Source organism: Hyla sarda, chromosome 8, assembly GCF_029499605.1.
Source record: "Hyla sarda isolate aHylSar1 chromosome 8, aHylSar1.hap1, whole genome shotgun sequence".
NCBI lineage: Eukaryota > Metazoa > Chordata > Amphibia > Anura > Hylidae > Hyla > Hyla sarda.
In genome coordinates, this window is record NC_079196.1 from 221,708,605 (window position 1) to 221,733,493 (window position 24,889).

Genomic DNA, 24,889 nt, shown 5'->3' on the forward strand with positions numbered 1-24,889 from the left:
TATCCCTCGTGAAAATGAAAAATTTGCGGTAACACGCATTTTAGTGGAAAAAAATTTAATTTACACATCCGACTTTAATAAAAAGTCGTCAAACACCTGTGGGGTGTTAAGGCTCACTGTACCCCTTGTTACATTCCTTGAGGGGTGTAGTTTCCAAAATAGTATGCCATGTGTTTTTTTTTTTTTTTTTTTACTGTTCTGAAACCATAGGGGCTTCCTAAATGCGACATGCCCCCCAAAAACCATTTCAGCAAAATTTGCTTTCCAAAAGCCAAATGGGACTCTTTCTCTTCTGAGAATTGTAGTGCGCCAGCAGAGCATTTTACGTCCACATATGGGGTATTTCCTTACTCTGAAGAGATGGGGTTATATATTTTGGGGGGCATTTCCTCCTATTACTCCTTGTAAAAATGAAAAATGTGGGGGAAAACCAGCATTTTAGTGAAAAAAAAAATTATTTCACATCCAACTGTACCAAAAAGTTTTGATGTTATGGCACGATAGGGGCTTTCTAAAATGCAACATGCCCCCCTAAAAACCATTTCAGAAAAACTCGCTCTTCAAAATCCCATTGTCGCTCCTTCCCTTCTGAGCCCTCTAGTGCACCCACAGAACACTTTACATCCACATATTAGGTATTTCCTTACTCAAGAGAAATTGGGTTACAAACTTAGGGATATTTCTCTCCTTTTACCCCTTGTAAAAATTAGACAACTGGGTCTACAAGAACATGCGAGTGTAAAAAAATTAAGATTTTGAATTTTCTCATTCATTTGCTGCTATTTCTGTGAAACACATAAAGGGTTAACACAGTTTCTGAATGTCATTTTGAATACTTTGAGGAGTACATGTTACGCCGAGCGCTCCGGGTCCCTGCTCCTCCCCGGAGCGCTCGCGGCGTTTTCCTCTCTGCAGCGCCCCGGTCAGACCCGCTGACCGGGAGCGCTGCACTGACACTGCCGGCGAGGATGCGATTCGCATAGCGGGACACGCCCGCTCGCGAATCGCACCCCAAGCTACTCACCTGTCCCGGTCCCCGGCTGTCACGTCCTGGCGCGCGCGGCTCCGCTCTCTAGGGCGCGCGCGTGCCAGCTCTCTAAGATTTAAAGGGCCAGTGCACCACTGATTGGTGCCTGGCCCAATCACTGTAATTAGCTCCCACCTGCTCCACGCCTATATAACCTCACTTCCCCTTCCCAGTATTGCCGGATCTTGTTGTCCTTGTGCCTTGAGAAAACGTTTCCTGTGTTTGCCATACCAGTGTTTCCAGACCTTCTGCTATCACCATTGACTACGAACCTTGCCGCCTGCCCTGACCTTCTGCTACGTCTGACCTCGCCTCTGTCTAGTCCTTCTGTCCCACACCTTCTCAGCAGTCAGCGAGGTTGAGCCGTTGCCGGTGGATACGACCTGGTTGCTACCGCCGCAGCAAGACCATCCCGCTTTGCGGCGGGCTCTGGTGAATACCAGTAGCAACCTAGAACCGGTCCACCAGTACGGTCCACGCCAATCCCTCGCTGACACAGAGGATCCACATCCAGCCTGCCGAATCCTAACAGTAGATCCGGCCATGGATCCCGCTGAGGTCCCGCTGCCAGTTGTTGCTGACCTTACCACGGTGGTCGCCCAGCAGTCTCAACAGATAGCGCAACTAGGACAACAGTTCGCCCAACAAGGACAGCAGCTGTCGCAGTTGACCGCCATGCTACAGCAACTTCTGCCACAGCTACAGCAGCAACCATCTCCTCCGCCAGCTCCTGCACCTCCTCTGAAGCTAGTGGCCGCTCCTAACCTCCGCTTGTCCCTGCCGGACAAATATGATGGGGACTCTAAACTCTGCCGTGGTTTCCTGTCTCAATGTTCCCTACATTTGGAGATGTTGTCGGACCAATTTCCCACAGAACGGTCAAAGGTGGCTTTCGTGGTTAGTCTCCTGTCTGGGAAGGCCTTGTCATGGGCCACACCGCTCTGGGACCGCAACGATCCTGTCACTGCCACTGTTCAGTCCTTCTTCGCTGAGGTTCGTAGTGTCTTCGAGGAACCAGCCCGAGCCTCTTCTGCCGAAACAGCCTTGCTGAACCTGGTCCAAGGAAATTCTTCTGTAGGCGAATACGCCATCCAATTTCGTACCCTCGCCTCTGAATTATCTTGGAACAATGAGGCCCTCTGCGCGACCTTTAAAAAAGGCCTATCCAGTAACATCAAGGATGTGCTGGCCGCACGAGAAATTCCTGCCAACCTGCATGAACTTATCTATTTGGCCACCTGCATTGACATGCGTTTTTCTGAAAGACACCAGGAGCTCCACCAGGAAAAGGACCTTGATCTCTGGGAACCTCTCTCCCAGTATCCTTTGCAATCTACCCCTGTGCCTCCCGCCGGGGAGGCTATGCAAATGGATCGGTCTCGCCTGACCCATGAAGAGAGGACTCGCCGCAGAGATAAAAATTTATGTCTGTACTGCGCTAGTACCGAACATTTCCTAGTGGATTGCCCTATTCGTCCTCCACGTCTGGGAAACGCACGCACGCACCCAGCTCACGTGGGAGTGGCGTCTCTTCGTGTGAAGTCTGCTTCTCCACGTCTCACTGTGCCCGTGCGGATTTCTCCTTCTGCCAACTCCTCCTTCTCAGCTGTGGCCTTCTTGGACTCTGGTTCTGCTGGAAATTTTATTCTGGCCTCTTTTGTTAATAGGTTCTGCATCCCAGTGACCCTTCTCGTCAAGCCGCTCTACATTTCTTCGGTCAACGGAGTAAAATTGAATTTTTTGTTCTGCCCAACTGCACCTCTGAAGTCCTCCTTGGTCTGCCATGGCTCCAACGTCATTCTCCTACCCTTGACTGGACCACCGGGGAGATCAAGAATTGGGGTCCTGCTTGTCACAAACGATGCCTCACATCTGCTCCCACTTGTCCAACTCCTGAGCCGTTGCCGGTGGATACGACCTGGTTGCTACCGCCGCAGCAAGACCATCCCGCTTTTGCGGGCTCTGGTGAATACCAGTAGCAACCTAGAACCGCTCCACCGGTACGGTCCACGCCAATCCCTCGCTGACACAGAGGATCCACATCCAGCCTGCCGAATCCTAACAGTACAGTTTTTATATTTGGGTCATTTATGGGGCATTTCTAATATGAAGGCCCTTCAAATCCACTTCAGTACTGAATTGGTCCCTGAAAAATTCCAATTTTGAAAATGTTGTGAAAAATTGGAAAATCGCTGCTGAACTTTGAAGCCCTCTGATGTCTTCCAAAAGTAAAAACATGTCAACTTTATGATGCAAACATAAAGTAGATGAATTGTATATGTGAATCAATATATAATTTATTTGGGATGTCCATTTTCTATCTAAGCAGAGAGTTATAAAGTAAAAAACAAATGCAAAATTTTCAAATTTTTCATCAAATTTTGGAATTTTTCACCGAGAAATTATGCAAGTATCGACAAAAATCTACCACTAACATGAAGTAGAATATGTCCCAAAAAAAACTGTCTTGGAATCAGAATGAAAAGTAAAAGCATCCCAGAGTTATTAATGCATAAAGTGACAGTCGTCAGATGTGCAAAAAATGCTCTGGTCCTTAAGGTGAAAATCGGCTTGGTCCTTAAGGGGTTAAAAATGGCGATTTCTGGCCTACAGAGAGGCTCAGAAGGGGGGTAGAACACTTTGCCTTGTCCTAACACTCATGTGGATTGTGCTGTGTTAGTGAAATAATACTGTTATTCAGTATGACATGCAGATTACAGGCATCGCTATTAGAATCACTGCCGCAGAGCGGCACAATGACAGAGCCTGGAGGTGGCATCAGTATGAGGAGACCATATAGTGGCTGAATAACACAGTGTGGAGGTGTTGGCAGCATGAGGACACCATATAGTGGCTGAATGACACAGCATGGAGGTGTTGGCAGCATGAGGAGACCATAGGGCCTCACCATCCCTAAGATTAAAGGATACATTTTAAAATTTAAATTGAAGATTTATGGTAGCTAGTGCCACCATAAAAGTTTTTAGGTAATGTCCCAGCAGCATGGAAAGACCATATAGTGGCAGAATGACACAGCATGGAGGTGTTCGCAGCATGAGGAGACCATAAAGTGGCTGAATGACACAGCGTGGAGGTGTTGGCAGCATGAGGAGACCATATAGTGGCTGAATGACACAGCGTTGAGATGTTAGCAGCATTAGGAGACCATATAGTGGCTGAATGACACAGCGTGGAGGTGTAGACAGCATGAGGCGACCAGATAGTGGCTGAATGACACAGCGTGGAGGTGTTGGAAGCATGAGAAGACCATATAGTGGCTGAATGACACAGCCTGGAGTTAGTGGCAGCATGAGGAGACCAAATAGTGGCTGGATAACACAGCCTGGAGTTGGCAGCAGCCTGAGGAGATCATAGGGCCTCACCATCCCTAAGATTAAAAGATGAATTTTCAAATTTAAATTGAAGATTTATGTTAGCTGGTTGTACCATAAAAAAATTTGAGTAATGTCCCAGGCCCAGCAGCATCAGTAAACCATATAGTGGTTGAACGACACAGCCTGGAGATGGTGGCAGCATGAGGAGACAAAAGGGCTTCACAATCCCTAAGATTAAAAGATGAATTTTCAAATTTAAATTGAAGATTTATGTTAGCTGGTAGTACCATAAAAAAATGTAGGTAATGTCCCAGGCCCAGCAGCATCAATAAACCATTTAGTGACTGAATGGCACAGCCTGGAGTTGGCGGCAGAGGAGACCATATAGTGGCTGAATGGCACAGCCTGTAGTTGGTGACAGCATGAGAAGAACATATAGTGGCTGAATGACACAGCGTGGAGGTAACGGCAGCATGATGAGACCATATAGTGGCTGAATGGCACAGCCTCGAGTTGGCGGCAACATGAGGAGAACATATAGTGGCTGAATGGCACAGCCTGGAGTTGGCGGAAGCATGAGGAGACAGTATAGCGGCTGAATGACACAGCCTGGAGGTGGCGGAAGCATGAAGAGACCATATAGTGGCTGAATGACACAGCCTGGAGGTGGCAGAAGCATGAGGAGACCATATGGGGGCAGAATGAGACAGCCTTGAGGTGGCAGCAGCAGCATCAGGAGTGCTAAAAGTGACCCAGTGACAGAGTGTTGCGGTAGGTGGCAATACCAGTGCCCGGTGACAAAGGTGGGTGAGAAAAAGTCTGATGCAGAGGAATATTTGTAACTGTGGAGCAGCACCTTAAATCTGTTTGGCACTATCCATATTTGTGAAGTGTTGATGTGGCCCCATGGTCAATCTACTCTGAGGCATCAGGCATTGGTGGGTCGAAATTCTGGCTGATCCATGCCTGATTCATCTTCACAGAGGTCAGTCTCTCCACATTTTGTATGGACAGACGAGTTCTCATGGGGTGACAATGGCCCCCACCGCACTAAACACCCGCTCTGATGGCACACTACTGGCCAGGCAGGACAGCTTTTCCATGGCAAACTCTGCTAGTTGTGGCCACAAATCAAGTTTAGCTGCCTAGAAGTCCAGCGGATCTTCAAGGTGTGTTGGCATGGGCATGTCAAGGTATGCCACCACCTGCTGGTTTAAGTCGTGCTCCAGGTCTACCTGCTGCTGATGAGTTGCTTCACTATGCGGGTAAAGAAAGATACTCATCAGTGACTGTAGACTCAGGCTGCTGATGATGGAGCTGGTACTGCTCCTGCCACCTCACCCCTCCCCAGCAGCCATGGCAGTGGAACTTGAGCGCAGAGGGCCCCCGAGTCAGACCTGCGAGAGGATGGACAAAGGCATCGGCCAACTGACTACATAGGATGTCTCTGTATTAGGTCAGTTTGTACTCCCTCTCTGGGTGTAAAAATGGCCCCCATTTTGTGCCGTTAGCGAGTATCCAATAAGGTGGAGAGCCAGAACGCATCCCGCTGCCAAGTGGTGACAATTCGGCGGTCACCACGCAAGCAATTGAGCATGCATCGTGCCATTTGTGCAAGTGACTCGGAGGGACTCCCTGCCTCCATCTCTACTGCATACTGCCACTGTGTGTCTGGGTCCTCTGTCTCGCCTTCCACATAACCCTCTAGCTCCTCTTGCTGCTCCTGCTCCTCCTCTCCTGTCAGATGACTAGAGAAAACACCCATTTCACGAAACCTAAACTGTGCTTCACTGTGCCCCTCCTCCTCCAGTTCAGCCCCCACAGGGCTCATGTGGCCGTGAGATGTAGGCACCACATCTCCATTGCCCTGACCAGCCACCGTTTCCAACACATGTTGTAGGAAGTGAAGCAGTGGAATGACGTTGTTCATCCCGTAATTGGTAATCCTGGTGACTGACTAATAATGTGGCTTCCTCAAAGGGCCTGAGAAAACGGCAGGTGTCATGTATGAGCTGCCACTGGTTGAAATTGAAGTTACACAGACGAGTCCCCTATCCGCTTGGATCATCAAGAAATCGGTGATGGCTTTTCTCAGTTCGTATAGTCGGTCCAACATATGGAGGCTGGAAGTGTGGTAACGTCACAAATCAGACTATGTTGGGGGATACCGTTCTGACGCTGCAGCTCAAGAAGGGTGTGCTTTGCGGTGTACGAGTGGCAGAAGTGCATGCAAACTTACCTTCCCATTGTTAGGATGTCTTGCACATGGGAGGGAACACTTCAGGAACCCCTTGACAACCAGATTGGACACGTGTGCCATGCAGGGCGCATGGCTCAGCCTTCCCAGTCGCAGCACAGACAAGATGTTCTTCCCATTGTCAGTCCCCATGGTTCCCATTTCCAGTTTTCGTGGAGTAAGCCATGATCCGATTTCTTGATGAATGACTTTTAGCAGTTAGTCCACTGTGTGACTCCGTTCACCAAGGCAAACCATGTGGAGAACAGTGTGACACCCCTGTGCCCTGCACACATGGTATGCTGAAGGGGCACTGAGACTTGTCTGAGCAGATGAGGCTGAGGACACACTGGAGGATGAGGAGGCGGAGTCGCACACTGTCACAGGACCAACCGCCTGAGAGCATGGAGGAGAATTCGGCGTGATCTGCCGAGTTGGTGTTGTGGCTGTGCAGGAACCACATTCACCCAGTGGGCCGTAAAGGACATATATTGTCCCTGACCATAGTTACAGCTCCAGACGTCTAAGCTGCCGTGCACTTTGGTACACACAGACAGGCTCCAGGACTGGCCCACCTTCTATTCCACAAAATTGTGCAGGGCTGGTAATGTTAAGGTTGGCTGACAAACCATACAAAAAGTTGGTTTGAATCCCCTTCTCAGCAGAAGTTTAGCTCACACTGGCTAAAAAGCTGTCCCAAGGAATTCTGTTTATTATACGGAAATACATTGTTTTTTTTACAGTTGACAAAAAGGGGAGGTTAGTTATCACATCAAAATCATTGTTGTTACGCCGAGCGCTCCGGGTTCCCGCTCCTCCCCGGAGCGCTCGCTACACTCTCGCTCCCGCAGCGCCCCGGTCAGATCCACTGACCGGGCGCGCTGCGATACCGCCTCCAGCCGGGATGCGATTCGCGATGCGGGTGGCGCCCGCTCGGGATGCGCACCCCGGCTCCCGTACCTGACTCGCTCTCCGTCGGTCCTGTCCCGGCGCGTGCGGCCCCGCTCCCTAGGGCGCGCGCGCGCCGGGTCTCTGCGATTTAAAGGGCCACTGCGCCGCTGATTGGCGCAGTGGTTCTAATCAGTGTGTTCACCTGTGCACTCCCTATGTATACCTCACTTCCCCTGCACTCCCTCGCCGGATCTTGTTGCCATTGTGCCAGTGAAAGCGTTTCCTTGTGTGTTCCTAGCCTGTGTTCCAGACCTCCTGCCGTTGCCCCTGACTACGATCCTTGCTGCCTGCCCCGACCTTCTGCTACGTCCGACCTTGCTTCTGTCTACTCCCTTGTACCGCGCCAATCTTCAGCAGTCAGAGAGGTTGAGCTGTTGCTAGTGGATACGACCTGGTCACTACCGCCGCAGCAAGACCATCCCGCTTTGCGGCGGGCTCTGGTGAATACCAGTAGTGACTTAGAACCGGTCCACTAGCACGGTCCACGCCAATCCCTCTCTGGCACAGAGGATCCACCTCCTGCCAGCCGGCATCGTGACAGTAGATCCGGCCATGGATCCCGCTGAAGTTCCTCTGCCAGTTGTCGCCGACCTCACCACGGTGGTCGCCCAGCAGTCACAACAGATAGCGCAACAAGGCCACCAGCTGTCTCAACTGACCGTGATGCTACAGCAGCTACTACCACAGCTTCAGCAATCATCTCCTCCGCCAGCTCCTGCACCTCCTCCGCAGCGAGTGGCCGCCTCAGGCCTACGACTATCCTTGCCGGATAAATTTGATGGGGACTCTAAGTTTTGCCGTGGCTTTCTTTCACAATGTTCCCTGCACTTGGAGATGATGTCGGACCAGTTTCCTACTGAAAGGTCTAAGGTGGCTTTCGTAGTCAGCCTTCTGTCTGGAAAAGCTCTGTCATGGGCCACACCGCTCTGGGACCGCAATGACCCCGTCACTGCCTCTGTACACTCCTTCTTCTCGGAAATTCGAAGTGTTTTTGAGGAATCTGCCCGAGCCTCTTCTGCTGAGACTGCCCTGCTGAACCTGGTCCAGGGTAATTCTTCCGTTGGCGAGTATGCCGTGCAATTCCGTACTCTTGCTTCAGAACTTTCCTGGAATAATGAGGCCCTCTGCGCGACCTTTAAAAAAGGCCTATCCAGCAACATTAAAGATGTTCTGGCCGCACGAGAAATTCCTGCTAACCTACATGAACTCATTCATCTAGCCACTCGCATTGACATGCGTTTTTCCGAAAGGCGTCAGGAGCTCCGCCAGGATATGGACTTTGTTCGCACGAGGCGTTTTTTCTCCCCGGCTCCTCTCTCCTCTGGTCCTCTGCAATCCGTTCCTGTGCCTTCCGCCGTGGAGGCTATGCAAGTTGACCGGTCTCGCCTGACACCTCAAGAGAGGACACGACGCCGCATGGAGAATCTCTGCCTGTACTGTGCCGGTACCGAACACTTCCTGAAGGATTGTCCTATCCGTCCTCCCCGCCTGGAAAGACGTACGCTGACTCCGCACAAAGGTGAAACAGTCCTTGATGTCAACTCTGCTTCTCCACGTCTTACTGTGCCTGTGCGGATATCTGCCTCTACCTTCTCCTTCTCCACTAAGGCCTTCTTGGACTCCGGATCTGCAGGAAACTTTATTTTGGCCTCTCTCATCAACAGGTCCAACATCCCAGTGACCAGTCTCGCCAGACCTCTCTACATCAATTGCGTTAACAATGAAAGATTGGACTGTGCCGTGCGTTACCGCACGGAACCCCTCCATGTGCATCGGACCTCACCACGAAAAAATTGAGTTTTTGGTCCTCTCCAATTGCACTTCCGAAATTCTCCTTGGACTACCCTGGCTTCAACACCATTCCCCAACCCTGGATTGGTCCACAGGGGAGATCAAGAGTTGGGGTCCCTCTTGTTTCAAGGACTGCCTTAAACCGGTTACCAGTACTCCTTGCCGTGACCCTGTGGTTCCCCCTGTAACCGGTCTCCCTAAGGCCTATATGGACTTTGCGGATGTTTTTTGCAAAAAACAAGCTGAGACTCTACCTCCTCACAGGCCTTATGACTGTCCTATTGACCTCCTCCCGGGCACTACTCCACCCCGGGGCAGAATTTATCCTCTCTCTGCCCCAGAGACTCTTGCTATGTCTGAGTACATCCAGGAAAATTTAAAAAAGGGCTTTATCCGCAAATCCTCCTCTCCTGCCGGAGCCGGATTTTTCTTTGTGTCCAAAAAAGATGGCTCCCTACGTCCTTGAATTGACTACCGCGGTCTTAATAAAATCACGGTAAAGAACCGCTACCCTCTACCTCTCATCTCTGAACTCTTTGATCGCCTCCAAGGTGCCCACATCTTTACCAAACTGGACTTAAGAGGTGCTTATAATCTCATCCGCATCAGAGAGGGGGATGAATGGAAAACGGCATTTAACACTAGAGATGGACACTTTGAGTATCTGGTCATGCCCTTTGGCCTGTGCAACGCCCCTGCCGTCTTCCAAGACTTTGTTAATGAAATTTTTCGTGATCTCTTATATTCCTGTGTTGTTGTGTATCTGGACGATATCCTGATTTTTTCTGCCAACCTAGAAGAACACCGCCAGCATGTCCGCATGGTTCTTCAGAGACTTCGTGACAATCAACTTTATGCCAAAATGGAGAAATGTCTGTTTGAATGTCAATCTCTTCCTTTCCTAGGATACTTGGTCTCTGGCCAGGGACTACAAATGGATCCAGACAAACTCTCTGCCGTCTTAGATTGGCCACGCCCCTCCGGACTCCGTGCTATCCAACGTTTTTTGGGGTTCGCCAATTATTACAGACAATTTATTCCACATTTTTCCACCATTGTGGCTCCTATCGTGGCTTTAACCAAAAAGAATGCCAATCCTAAGTCATGGCCTCCTCAAGCGGAAGACGCCTTTAAACAGCTCAAGTCTGCCTTTTCTTCAGCTCCCGTGCTCTCCAGACCTGACCCATCTAAACCCTTCCTATTGGAGGTTGATGCCTCCTCAGTAGGAGCTGGAGCGGTCCTTCTACAAAAAAATTCTTCCGGGCATGCTGTTACTTGTGGTTTTTTTTCTAAGACCTTCTCTCCGGCGGAGAGGAACTACTCCATCGGGGATCGAGAGCTACTAGCCATTAAATTAGCATTTGAGGAATGGAGGCATCTGCTGGAGGGATCAAGATTTCCAGTTATTATTTACACCGATCACAAGAACCTCTCCTATCTCCAGTCTGCCCAACGGCTGAATCCTCGCCAGGCCAGGTGGTCTCTGTTCTTTGCCCGATTTAATTTTGAAATTCACTTTCGGCCTGCCGATAAGAACATTAGGGCCGATGCTCTCTCTCGTTCCTCGGATGCCTCGGAAGTAGAGCTCTCTCCGCAACACATCATTCCTCCTGACTGCCTGATCTCCACTTCTCCAGCCTCCATCAGGCAAACTCCTCCAGGGAAGACCTTCGTCTCCCCACGCCAACGCCTCGGAATCCTCAAATGGGGTCACTCCTCCCATCTCGCAGGTCATGCGGGCATCAAGAAATCCGTGCAACTCATCTCTCATTTCTATTGGTGGCCGACTCTGGAGACGGATGTTGTGGATTTTGTGCGAGCCTGCACTGTCTGTGCCCGGGATAAGACTCCTCGCCAGAAGCCCGCTGGTCTTCTTCATCCTCTGCCTGTTCCCGAACAGCCTTGGTCTCTGATTGGTATGGACTTTATTACAGACTTACCCTCATCCCGTGGCAACACTGTTGTTTGGGTGGTCGTTGATCGATTCTCCAAGATGGCACATTTCATCCCTCTTCCTGGTCTTCCTTCTGCGCCTCAGTTGGCAAAACAATTTTTTGTACACATTTTTCGTCTTCACGGGTTGCCCACGCAGATCGTCTCGGATAGAGGCGTCCAATTCGTGTCTAAATTCTGGAGGGCTCTCTGTAAACAACTCAAGATTAAATTAAACTTTTCTTCTGCTTATCATCCTCAATCCAATGGGCAAGTAGAAAGAATTAACCAGGTCCTGGGTGATTATTTACGGCATTTTGTTTCCTCCCGCCAGGATGACTGGGCAGATCTTCTACCATGGTCCGAATTCTCGTATAACTTCAGAGTTTCTGAATCTTCTTCCAAATCCCCATTTTTCGTGGTGTACGGCCGTCACCCTCTTCCCCCCCTCCCTACTCCCTTGCCCTCTGGTGTACCCGCTGTGGATGAAATATCTCGTGATCTTTCCACCATATGGAAAGAGACCCAAAATTCTCTCTTACAGGCTTCATCTCGCATGAAGAAGTTTGCTGATAAGAAAAGAAGAGCTCCCCCCATTTTTTCTCCCGGAGACAAGGTATGGCTCTCCGCTAAATATGTCCGCTTCCGTGTTCCCAGCTACAAATTGGGACCACGCTATCTTGGTCCTTTCAAAATTTTGTGCCAGATTAATCCTGTCTCTTATAAACTTCTTCTCCCTCCTTCTCTTCGTATTCCTAATGCCTTTCACGTTTCTCTTCTTAAACCACTCATCATCAACCGTTTCTCTCCTAAACTTATCTCTCCCACTCCTGTCTCCGGTTCTTCAGACATCTTTCCCGTAAAGGAGATACTGGCCTCCAAAAAGGTCAGAGGAAAAACCTTCTTTTTGGTTGACTGGGAGGGCTGTGGTCCTGAAGAGAGATCCTGGGAACCTGAGGACAATATCCTAGATAAAAATCTGGTCCTCAGGTTCTCAGGCTCCAAGAAGAGGGGGAGACCCAAGGGGGGGGGTACTGTTACGCCGAGCGCTCCGGGTTCCCGCTCCTCCCCGGAGCGCTCGCTACACTCTCGCTCCCGCAGCGCCCCGGTCAGATCCACTGACCGGGTGCGCTGCGATACCGCCTCCAGCCTGGATGCGATTCGCGATGCGGGTGGCGCCCGCTCGCGATGCGCACCCCGGCTCCCGTACCTGACTCGCTCTCCGTCGGTCCTGTCCCGGCGCGCGCGGCCCCGCTCCCTAGGGCGCGCGCGCGCCGGGTCTCTGCGATTTAAAGGGCCACTGCGCCGCTGATTGGCGCAGTGGTTCTAATCAGTGTGTTCACCTGTGCACTCCCTATGTATACCTCACTTCCCCTGCACTCCCTCGCCGGATCTTGTTGCCATTGTGCCAGTGAAAGCGTTCCCTTGTGTGTTCCTAGCCTGTGTTCCAGACCTCCTGCCGTTGCCCCTGACTACGATCCTTGCTGCCTGCCCCGACCTTCTGCTACGTCCGACCTTGCTTCTGTCTACTCCCTTGTACCGCGCCTATCTTCAGCAGTCAGAGAGGTTGAGCTGTTGCTAGTGGATACGACCTGGTCACTACCGCCGCAGCAAGACCATCCCGCTTTGCGGCGGGCTCTGGTGAATACCAGTAGTGACTTAGAACCGGTCCACTAGCACGGTCCACGCCAATCCCTCTCTGGCACAGAGGATCCACCTCCTGCCAGCCGGCATCGTGACAATTGTGTTATGTTTTGATTGTTTTTTTTAAGTATGTGCGTCTGTATAATACGTAAACTTTTGTTTTAAGCATATATTTCTCAGATGTTTTGTCTCCAACTTCTTCTTTATTTTGCGTCTTTGGGTGTCGTCTCAAGGTATTCATCTTAGTTACAAGCAAATAGCAAGATGATATGTCTCATAAGGATAGTAATGTTTTTCTGTAGCACTTGATTAACATTATCATGTATATCTATTTTTAATATATATATTGATCAGTAATTAAAATCATAATGGTCCTCCTCATCAGTACTGCCTTTTTCGCAAAGAAATGTCGGCTTGGCACGCTCCACCTCGGCTCGGCACAAGCCATCCGTTCTCTGAAAGGTGCAGAGTCCACCACTTAAAAAGGGAGGGACTGCAGCACCAGCAACTTAGACAGGAGCACATTCAGCTTCTGCACCGTTGGATGAGTGGGTGCATACTGTTGTCTCTTGGACATGGCTTCGGTGATGGATTTCTGGCGGAATGACTGACTCGAAGTAGGAGGAGCAGGAGCATCTGGACAGACAGCTCCCTTGGCTGAAGTGGTGGAGCCTTGCTGGCAGAAACAAATAGCGGCGTGCCACTGGGTGATGCAGCAGGCTGGACCACCACATCAGAGCCACGGTTCTCCCAAGCCGCTTTATGGTGGCAAAGCATATGTTGACGCAGGGCCGTAGTGCCAACAATGGGACCCTGGCCACGCTTCCCCTTCTGCTGAAACATCTTGCATGTAGCTATGTTAACCTCCTCCGGATGCTTGATGAAAAACTGCCACACCGCCGAGCAGCTGATTTTCCCACACAGTCCGCACTAATTGACTACAGGAACCCCTGTTCCACTACCTCCCGGAAAGGTAGGCTGCCGCGAAGCAGGTGGTCTCCCCTGGGCCCGTTTGGCTCCAGAATTGACACTTCTGCCACCATGCTGACTGCCAACCATGCTACCACCTTGCTGGCTCAGCTGCTGCTTCACAGGCAACCTGCAACCCTCTTCTCCTGATGATGATGAAGCCCCCCCTCCCAATTGTGATCAACTTCATTATCATCAACAAGTGTCTGCACGCCACTGATGTTCTCCTCAGGTTCCTCAACAGTGTCCGTTTCAGGACCCTGAACGCTGGCAACACCGCCTCCCACGTCACTCTCCTCATCACTACTTGCCCACCTAGCGGAAGAAGTGACGGATGTCTCCTCCCCTTCTTTGCTGGGCAGTAGCTGCTGAATGTCCTCTATTAGATTGTCCTCAGTGAATAGTGGAGATGAACCCACAGCATAAGATACTTCTGTGGGGGAGGGAACAGCATAGGACAGAGGCAATGGGAGGACAGGGACTGCTCCCGGGCCATGCCAACTGAGGGTTGTGTCTGAGGAACCCACCGACTGTTGACTGGAGGTGTCAGATGTCACTTGTGATGAAGTGGACTTGTGATGAAGTGTTAACCAATCGATGACAGCAGATGGGTTGATGGTCGAGACACGACCGCTAGCTGATACCGGGAGATCAGGCCTCTGACTACCACAACTGCCGCCACTCGCCCCTAGACTGCTGCAACCTCTGCCTGATGAATTTAGGCCTCTGCCACTCCTCTATGCCCGTCCTGGCACTTCTCTGCCTGACATACTTAGTGCGTATATGAGAGGAGTACAATATGCTTCACTACGCTTAAAACAGTATTTGTCTAGAACAGCAGCAGGTGTGTACTTTTTGCTGTATTTTCACAGTATCTAGGCCCTTGACAGATTTTTTTGCACAACACCAGGAGTACACAACATTGCTGATTCGTCAGATTCGATTTTCTCATCTCTAGTGACAGCAGTTATGCACTATGTTTGCTGTAGTATGATTGGTAACCAGAGTAATCGTTAAGGGGGGGGGGGGGGGGGTTGGGCTGGTAAGTGTGTGAGAAACTATGGTGCACGGGAAATGATAAATAGTTGGAGTTGGAGCTTGAAGTCAGTTCCAGGGAATAACAGCGGCTTGTGTCCCCATCATCCAGCTGGACTTTTTATAACCACAGGACTGTAATAGATGCCCTGTTGCACAATTTAATTATCCTGGTAACAAGAGTACTATTGCCTAGCCTCCTGTGACATTCAGACGGGCTGGGTCAAAACCAGGCAGACATGACAAGGACAAAATAAGAACCGGAAACAAATAAACAGGAGGATCAAAACAGAAGTGATCAGCAGAGGCAGAATTCATAGTCAGAGCCAAGGTCCAAGACAAGCAGGAGGCCAGAGTACTGGAGATCCACAGACAGATACAAATATAAGGATCACAAAGAAAACCAATAATGCTCGGGGGGCATGTCGCATTTAGGAAGCCCCTATGGTGCCAGGACAGCAAAAAAAACACATGGCATACCATTTTGGAAACTCGACCCCTTGAGGAATGTAGCAAGGGATAAAGTGAACCTTAATACCCCACAGGTGTTTCACGACTTTTGCATATGTAAAAAAAATAATTTTTTTTTTTTTACCAAAAATGCTTTGTTTAGCAAAAATGTTACATTTTTAAAAAAGGTAATAGCAGAAAATAACCCCCAAAATTTTAAGCCCAATTTCTCCCGATTCAGAGAACACCCCATATGGGGGTGAAAAGTGCTCTGCTGGCACACTACAGGTCTCAGAAGAGAAGGAGTCACATTTGGCTTTTTGGAAGCAAATTTTGCTCTGGGGGCATGCCGCATTTAGGAAGCCCCTATGGTGCCAGGACAGCAAAAAAAAAAAACACATGGCATACAATTTTGGAAACTAGACCCCTTGGGGAACGTAACAAGGAATTAAATGAGCCTCAATACCCCACAGGTGTTTCACGACTTTTGCATATGTAAAAAAAAAATTTTTTTTTTACACAAAAATGCTTGTTTTCCCCCAAATTTTACATTTTTACAAGGGATAATAGCAGAAAATACCCCCCAAAATTTGTAACCCCATCTCTTCTGAGTATGGAAATAACCCATAAGTGGACGTGAAGTGCACTGGGGGCGAACTACAATGCTCAGAAGAGAAGGAGCATCATTGAGCTTTTGGAGAGAGAATTTGGCCATGTGCATTTACAAAGCCCCCGTGGTGCCAGAACAGTGGACCCCCCCCCCCCCACATGTGACCCCATTTTTAAAACTACACTGCTCACGGAATGTAATAAGGGGTGCAGCGAGAATTTACACTCCACTGGCATTTGACGGATCTTTGGAACAGTGGGCTGTGCAAATTAAAAATTGTATTTTTCATTTTCACAGACCCCTGTTTCAAAGATCTGTTAGACACCTGTGGGGTGTAAATGCTCACTGTACCCCTTATTACATTCCGTGAGGGGTGTAGTTTCCAAAATGGGGTCACATGTGAGTATTTATTGGTTTGCGCTTAAGTCAGAACCGCTGTAAAATCAGCCACCCCTGTGCAAATCACCAATTTAGACCTCAAATTTATATGGTGCGCTCTCACTCCTGAGCCTTGTTGTGCGCCCGCAGAACACTTTGCGCCCACATATGGGGTATCTCCGTACTCAGGAGAAATTGCCTTACAAATTTTGGAGGCTTTTTTTCTTTTACCGCTTGTGAAATTTAAAAGTATGGGGCAACACCAGTATGTTAGTGTACAAAAATGTTTTTTTTTACACTAACATGCTGGTGTAGACCCCAACTTTACCTTTTCATAAGGGGTAAAAGGAGAAAAAGCCCCCCAAAATTTGTTAGGCAATTTCTCCCGAGTACAAAAATACCCCAAAAATGACCCTAAACTGTTGCCTTGAAATACGACAGGGCTCCAAAGTGAGAGCGCCATGCGCATTTGAGGCCTGAATTAGGGATTTGCATAGGGGTGGACATAGGTGTATTCTAAGCCAGTGATTCCCAAACAGGGTGCCTCCAGCTGTTGCAAAACTCCCAGCATGCCTGGACAGTCAATGGTTGTCCGGAAATGCTGGGAGTTTTTGTTTTGCAACAGCTGGAGGCTCCGTTTTGGAAACACTGCTGTAGGATACGTTTTTCATTTTTATTGGGGGGGAATGGGGGGTGGTAGGGGGGGCAGTGTACCTGTGTATATGTAGTGTTTTACTCTTTATTTTATGTTAGTGTAGTGTAGTGTTTTTAGGTTACATTCACACTGACGGCGGATTACACTGAGTCTCCCGCTAGGAGTTTGAGCTGCGGCGGAAAATTTGCCGCAGCTCAAACTTGAAGCGGGGAACTCACTGCTGACCGGGTGCGCTGCAATATTGCTCCCAGCCGGGATGCGATTCGCGATGCGGGACGCGCCCGCTCGCGATGCGCATCTCGGCTCCCGTACCTGACCCGTTCCCCGTCTGTGTTGTCCCGGCACGCGCGGTCCCGCTCCTTAGGGCGCGCACGCGCCGGGTCTCTGCGCTTTAAAGGGTCACTGCGCCACTGATTGGCGCAGCAGGCCTAATCAGTATCTTCACCTGTGCACTCCCTACTTATACCTCACTTCCCCTGCACTCCCTCGCCGGATCTTGTTGCCATTGTGCCAGTGAAAGCGTTTCCTTGTGTGTTCCTAGCCTGTGTTCCAGACCTCCTGCCGTTGCCCCTGACTACGATCCTTGCTGCCTGCCCTGACCTTCTGCTACGTCCGACCTTGCTCTTGTCTACTCCCTTGTACCGCGCTTATCTCAGCAGTCAGAGAGGTTGAGCCATTGCCGGTGGATACGACCTGGTTGCTACCGCAGCTGCAAGACCATCCCGCTTTGCGGCGGGCTCTGGTGAATACCAGTAGCAACTTAGAACCGGTCCACCGACACGGTCCACGCCAATCCCTCTCTGGCACAGAGGATCCACCTCCAGCCAGCCGAATCGTGACAATTGTATTACAGAGAGGGGCAGAGAGCTGTGTGATGCCTCATACATTTCAACAAGCTGCCTCAACTTAATAAACCTTAGCAGAGGAGGCAGGAATCATTTTTCATCGCAATTCTGAGTCTTTGTTCCACAACAAATCATCTGCTGGTTATACTAGTCTGTAGACGGTATAATACCCAGCAGTCCATTCCTAATAGTCTTTGACAGAGTGCAATTTTGTGTTTAGTAAACAGCTTTTTTGTGCTGCAGCACTGTTGTGTACTGCTGGTGTGGTGCAAAAATACTTTTTTTTAAGTGTACTGTACCGCATTTTTCTGCCCTCATAAGTGCATACCACATACGTACATCTAAGTAGTGTACTATTTTGCACCTGTTAATCTGTCAAGGGCCTAGATACTGTGAAAGTCCAGGCACAAGTAATCACCGGCTGGTGTTTTACTAAAATACCTTTTTTTAAGTGTACTGTACCGCATTTTACTGCCTCATAAGGGCATATCATATATGTACATCTTAGTAGTGTACTATTTTGTACCTGTTAATTTCTCAAGGGCCTAGATACTGTGATAGTCCAGGAAAAAGTAATCACTGGCTGATGTTTTACTAAAATGCATTTTTTTAAGCGTACTGTACTACATTTTTCTGCCCTCATAAGTGCATACCCCATACCTACATCTAAGTGGTGTACTATTTTGTGCCTGTTAATCTGTCAAGGACTTACATACTGTGAAAGGACAGCCGAAAGTAATCACTAGCTGGTGTTTTACTCAAATAATTTTTGAAACGTACATTAGCACATTTTTCTGCCCTCATAAGTGCATACCACATACCTACATCTAAGTAGTGTACTATTTTAAACCTGTTAATTTGTCAAGGGCCTAGATACTGTGAAGGACCAGGCAAAAGTACTCACCGGCTGGTGTTTTTACTCAGATACTTTTTTATGTGTACTGTAGCCCATTTTTCTGCCCTCATACGTGCATACTACATACGTACATCTAAGAAGTGTACCATTTTGTACCTGTTAATTTGTCAAGGGCCTACATACTGTGAAAGGACAGCCAAAAGTAATCACCGATTGGTGTTTTACTCAAATACGTTTATTAAGTGTACTGTACTGCATTTTTCTTACCTCATAAGTGCATACCACATACCTACATCTAAGTAGTGTACTATTTTGTACCTGTTAATCTGTCAAGGGCCTAGATACTGTGAAAGTCCAGGCAAAGGTACACACCTGCTGCTGTTCTAGACAAATACTGCTTTAACCCCTTAAGGACTCAGGGCGTACCTGAGAGCGCTCAATATTAAAGTGCATTTTGTATAAAAAAAAATTCCTATTCTTCGCTCTAAATTATATATTTTTTATTTTCATTTTACTTTTTTAGCTCCATTTTTAATAGAGTGCTGAATATTCTAGTCCCTGCCCGCTTCCGGAAATTGAAAGCCAAAAAAAAAAAGTTAATGTCAGTTTTTAAACAAGGATCAATTTATGTGGGCGGGCAGGGACTTAAAAATATAGCCAACAATAATAAAAATTTAGAAAGGGGCCATTTAAATGTAAAAATTCTATATTTTTTATAATTCATTTAAAATTTTTTTTTATTAGTAATGTATTTTAATATTGTGTTTAATAAAGACACTCACAGCTCTCTGCGGGAAATATGAATAATAGGTATATATACGGCCTATACTCATACTACAGTGGGACCAGAGAAGAGCGGCCAGCCGCCCGCATCTATACATTATACAGGATGATCGCATCGGGTGTCAGAAGTGACACCCGCTGCGATCTTTCTATTAATGCAAGTACTGCAGCTCACAGCATGGGGAATAGTGTGCTCCATGTTGGGAGCAGTAAGGCCTGCAGTTAAGAACAGATCACAGCAAGTGTCACACTGCGATTGTCCTATCTATTGCAGAGATGCGAGCGCAGGAGAGAGCCACTCGCATCTATACATTAAACAGGATGATTGCAGCAGGTGTCGCTAATGAAGAAATTCGTTATTTTGAATAGAGCCGAAGTTCGAATTTGGTCCGAATCTAATTTTTCATCAAATTCGGAACAAATTCGACTTCGTCTGATTTTATTCAATCATCTCTAATTATGTGCTTATTGTTAACTTTTTGCACCATCTTCTGTACTTTTTTGTACTGTATGCACAGCTGTTTACATTTTCCCTTAGTAGTGCCTGTTTCTAGACGTAGCTCCCGCCTTTTCGTTTTTTGTATGTATTTAATGCATTTTAGTTCATTTATACAGTTATGGCGGTGTGTGCCTTTATATTCAGCCCTCCCCAGAAGTTAGAAATGGCACTGCTGTTCTGTTATGTTGCATGGTGTTTCTCATACAGCTTTGTGTTGACCAATTTTTTGTTTGTTGTATTATATGTGGTGGGGGGTGGTAGTGGCTGCCACCATGTTGGTTGTGCACTCCATCCCTACCCCTGGGTGGTTATAAGCAGGGAATAGATGGTTCTTATATTGTCTAACATTGCAGGTTTACTTCTATCCCAGGAGAGGCATATCTATAGTGTAAGGTCCTTCCCAAATGGGGTCACCTTACAGTGGTAGGGTGGCACACACTATTTGCCCACAAGGTATGCAAAGAACCGCTATATTTTCTCTATAGCAGTATTGCCATCTAAATGTGCCATATTATACGTATATCTTAGCGCTAGCAGTGTGCAGTATTTTTTCTGTTTGTCTTTGTATTTCAGCCACAGTGTGCACCTGTATATTTATACAATCTATAACAGTTGTGTGGAATGTGCTGACCAATTTATTTATTTTTTAACAAGGTGTATCACATGACCCTTCCTAACCAGTCCTCCACTCTGACAAACATCATGTGATGCAGTCGGTGACTTTTGTTTCTCTAGAGTCTAATTCATATGAGCATAGTCATATAGTGGCCTGGGCAGGTTACCGCAGTCCGCTCTCTTTTAATGGCTCCAGCTTGTAGAACGGTTCAAGCAGTAGGCATCCAATAGATAACACCCTTTACAATAAGCAGGTTGATGAGGAAGGTGCACATCAGTAGTGTAGAGCGCGAATATTCGTAATGCTAATTTTTACCGCGAATATCGGCACTTAGCGATCTCGCGAATATTTAGCATATGATGTTATTTATTTGTAATGACGAATATTCGTTTGTTTTTTCTTCACAGTACACATCACAACAATGATGTGTACTGTGTAAAAAAAGTGATAGTTAGTGTTAGATAGGATAGGTTAGTTTAGCAGATAGGTTCTAGTGTAGGGTATAGTGTTAGTTGAAAGATATGATCGTGCATGTGCACAATACGAATTTCATTACGATTTTCGCATAGAAAAAAAAAGTGAACGAATATGTGAATTTTGCGAACATAGGACGAATATTCATCCATATATTCGCAAAATATCGTGACTTCAAATATGGCCCCTGCCGCTCATCACTACACATCAGCAGCAATTCATGGGAAATTAAAGTGGGTTTTGTGATGGCCATTGATATCTGGTCAGTAGGGGTCCCACTCTCAGTTCCTTACATGATCGATAGAGGTGCCAGATGTCAGACCCCAACCGAACAGATGTTAATGGGGACTGTTAGGACTGCGACGGAAACCACAATGCCGATGTAAACCAAAGTGGAAACTCCCATCATATATAGTGAGCATGTGGATAGACCGCCATTACCTGATGGAGTCAAAGATATTCACAGACACTGTGAGATGGAATGGGAAGAAATCACATGTCAATATACCATCACCTTGTTAACGTAGACATGGTGACACTAAATCCTGATAATGAAGACCCTAAGGAAGATGCAAATGAACCTCTACCTAAGTCCCATAGGTATTTAACCTTATACAGCCATAGTATAAATCCTGCTTCTAGTACAAGTCACTGTATTACCTAGGCCATCTGTAGTGCCGGGTGCTGGCAAACAGCCCAGCCATCTGCTATAACAATGAGAAGGCAGTGCGGGGGAGAACAATAGAACCGTGTTCAGCTGCTCAGCACGAGGACACAGATAGGTGCAGATATAGTATATAGATATAATATATATAGAGAGGAGATATGGATGGTCCCACTGAACACCTGGGACGAGAGGTGAGAAACTGCAGAACCTCCCGGTGAGAGAACTGTGTGGACCTGGTGAGTTGTGTATTAAGCCTGCTTACTATGTATATACTCCACATATATATATATATATGTGTATATATGTGTGTATGTATATATATATATATATATATATATATATATATATATATACATATATATTAAAAATCCAGTAAAAATGTGGGTCTGAGATATGAGTAAGAGTTAGGCTAGGTTCACACTGCGGAATCTCCGGGCAGAATTTCTCCCGGCAATTGAGTCGGCAGCACTAGGACTGCGTGGACTCCATTGCCGTCCCCATAGAGGGCAATGCATTTCTGAGCAGATCTCTCAAAAGATGCAGTCCGCGTGGTCCTAGTGCCGCCGGCTCCATCTCCGACAGAAATTCGGGCCAGAGATTCCGCAGTGTGAACCTAGAATTAGAATCGATTCACGCGGCAGAATTTCAGCAGAATTTCCGCCTCAAATAAAAGCCCATAGACTTCCATGGGATTCCGCACTCCCATTCACACTTCAGAATTTCCACTTGCGGAATTCCACTAGCAGAAATTCAGAAGTGTGAATGGGAGTGCGGAATCCCGTAGAAGTCTATGGGCTTTAATTTGAGGTGGAATTCCGCAAGCGGAAATTCCGTCATGTGAATCGACTCTAAGGCTAGGTTCAGACTATGGAATTTCCGCCTGCAATTTTGCTTTGAAATTGCAGGCGGAAATTCCGCTTTCTAAAATGCATAGTGTAGTGAATGATTTTCTGTTCACAAATTCACACTTCGGAATTTGTGAAGCGGAATTTGTGAACGGACAATCCGCCTGGAAATTTCCGCCTGAAGAAAGGCGGTGCTCTTTCTTCAGGCGGAAATCCACGCGGAACACATTGCAGTCTATTGGAGACTGCAGTGTCCGCGCGGTCCTAGCGCCGACTGATTCAGCCGGCGCTGGCTGCACTCGAAATCTCCGGGCGGAAATTTTCTGCCCGGAGATTCCGTAGTCTGAACCTAGCCTAAGGGTCAAACATAGTGGAAATTCAGTGTATTTTCCATGCTGGAATTTCTGCGCTTTTAATGGAGCAACAAAGGAGATGATATTAACAAACTATGTCGTCCACAGCAAAACAAATCCACACGAAATCCAGGGGGGAAACTAACCTGCGATGATGATATCAATGCTCCAGAATTTTGGTGACGTAAATCTGCATTAAAAAAAATCCAGTGTTTTTAGATTTAGCAATGGAAAGACTCCAGGTCTGCAAAATCCAGGACTGTGGATATTTAATGACATCAAATTTGTCTTTAATCTTTAATTCATGTGGTGGCAATGGGGGAGATTTATAAAAACCCGTCCAGAGGAATCATTTCTGAGTTGCCCATAGCAACCAATCAGATCACTTCTTTCATTTTTAACAAGGCCTCTGCAAAATGAAAGAAGCGATCTGATTGGTTGCTATGGGCAACTGGGAAACATTTTCTTTGCACAGGTTTTTGAGAAATCTCCCCCCAATGTGTACAAGCACCAAGGGGGAGATTTATCAAAACCTGTGCAAAGAAAAAGTTGCCCAGTTGCCCATAGCAACCAATCAGATCGCTTCTTTCATTTTGCAGAGGCCCTGTTTAAAATGAAAGGAGCGATCTGATTGGTTGCTATGGGCAACTCAGCAACTTTCCCTTTGCACAGGTTTTGATAAATCTCCCCCCAAATGTCTTAAATGGTGGCATGATGTGTTCAATATGACATTTTTATGACATTGTACTCCACTTTGCACGTATCCTCCTCTGCGACTTTCCCTGTAACTTTTTAAACCTGTTGCGCCGAAATGTGCGACTTTTTTTTTTTTTTTACAAATGCTGTCAGCAGCCAGTCATGTAAGCCAGGTCTCGGCTGGTCTGGATATGCGGCAATTTGTGCAAAAAATCTTATGATAATTTCCTGCCCACTGCAAAAAGTTAATATATATATATATATACATTTTTTATTATTATTATTATTATTATTGTTTTTTATAGATACAGTAGTCCCTCAAGTTACAATATTAATTGGTTCTGGGACGACCATTGTATGTTGAAACCATTGTATGTTGAGACCAGAACTCTATGGAAACCTGGTAATTGGTTCTGAAGCCTCCAAAATGTCATCCAAAAATAGGAAAAAGTTAAAGTTAAAGAAAAATAAGTAGATAACTAATATAGATAAAGCAAATCCTTACATATAAAAGTAATAAAGATCTGCTGGGAGCCATAAATCACGGTCTATGTCAGTGTTTCCCAAGCAGGGAGCCTCCAGCTGTTGCAAAGCTACAACTCCCAGCATGCCCGGACAGCCAAAGGCTGTCCGGGCATGCTGGGAGTTGTAGTTTTGCAACAGCTGGGGGCACCCTGCTTGGGAAACACTGGTCTTTGTAGAGGACAGGAGCTTCTTCAGGGTCCTGTACAGAACACACAGTGTCCTAAAAAAGTAACATGTAGTCGCCCTCACCTGGTGTCCAAAGGAGCAGCTAACCCTGGTACAGGTAAAGAGTACAGAACATGTTGTATCTCCCTGTATTGTAGGGGGCGCTACCAGACATCAGTCAGTGCATGCGCTTCAGTAATACAGGTAAAGAGTACAGGACATGTAATACCTCCCTGTACTGTAGGGGGCGCTACCAGACACCAGTCAGTGCATACACTTCAGTAATACAGGTAAAGAGTACAGAACATGTAATACCTCCCTGTACTGTAGGGGGCGCTACCAGACACCAGTCAGTGCATACACTTCAGTAATACAGGTAAAGAGTACAGAACATGTAATACCTCCCTGTACTGTAGGGGGCGCTACCAGACACCAGTCAGTGCATGCACTTCAGTAATACAGGGGTTTTACCAGTAAAATGCCCATTCTGATTGGTCGGTTCTTCCGGCTATTGACATGTTTCACAGATCTGGACTGTCTGTAGCATTGTAT

General features: G+C 47.4%; 1 protein-coding gene across 1 annotated transcript in view; it reads right to left on the reverse strand.

The window, feature by feature from the left end:
• The window catches only part of LOC130284873 (major centromere autoantigen B-like), a 348,234-nt gene extending 324,980 nt beyond the window's left edge, over window positions 1-23,254 (reverse strand). Inside the window, exon 1 of the mRNA XM_056535759.1 lies at window positions 23,098-23,254. The gene's annotated coding sequence lies outside the window, so the exon portion shown is untranslated. The remainder of the gene's footprint in view (window positions 1-23,097) is intronic.
• Window positions 23,255-24,889: the final 1,635 nt, after the last annotated feature.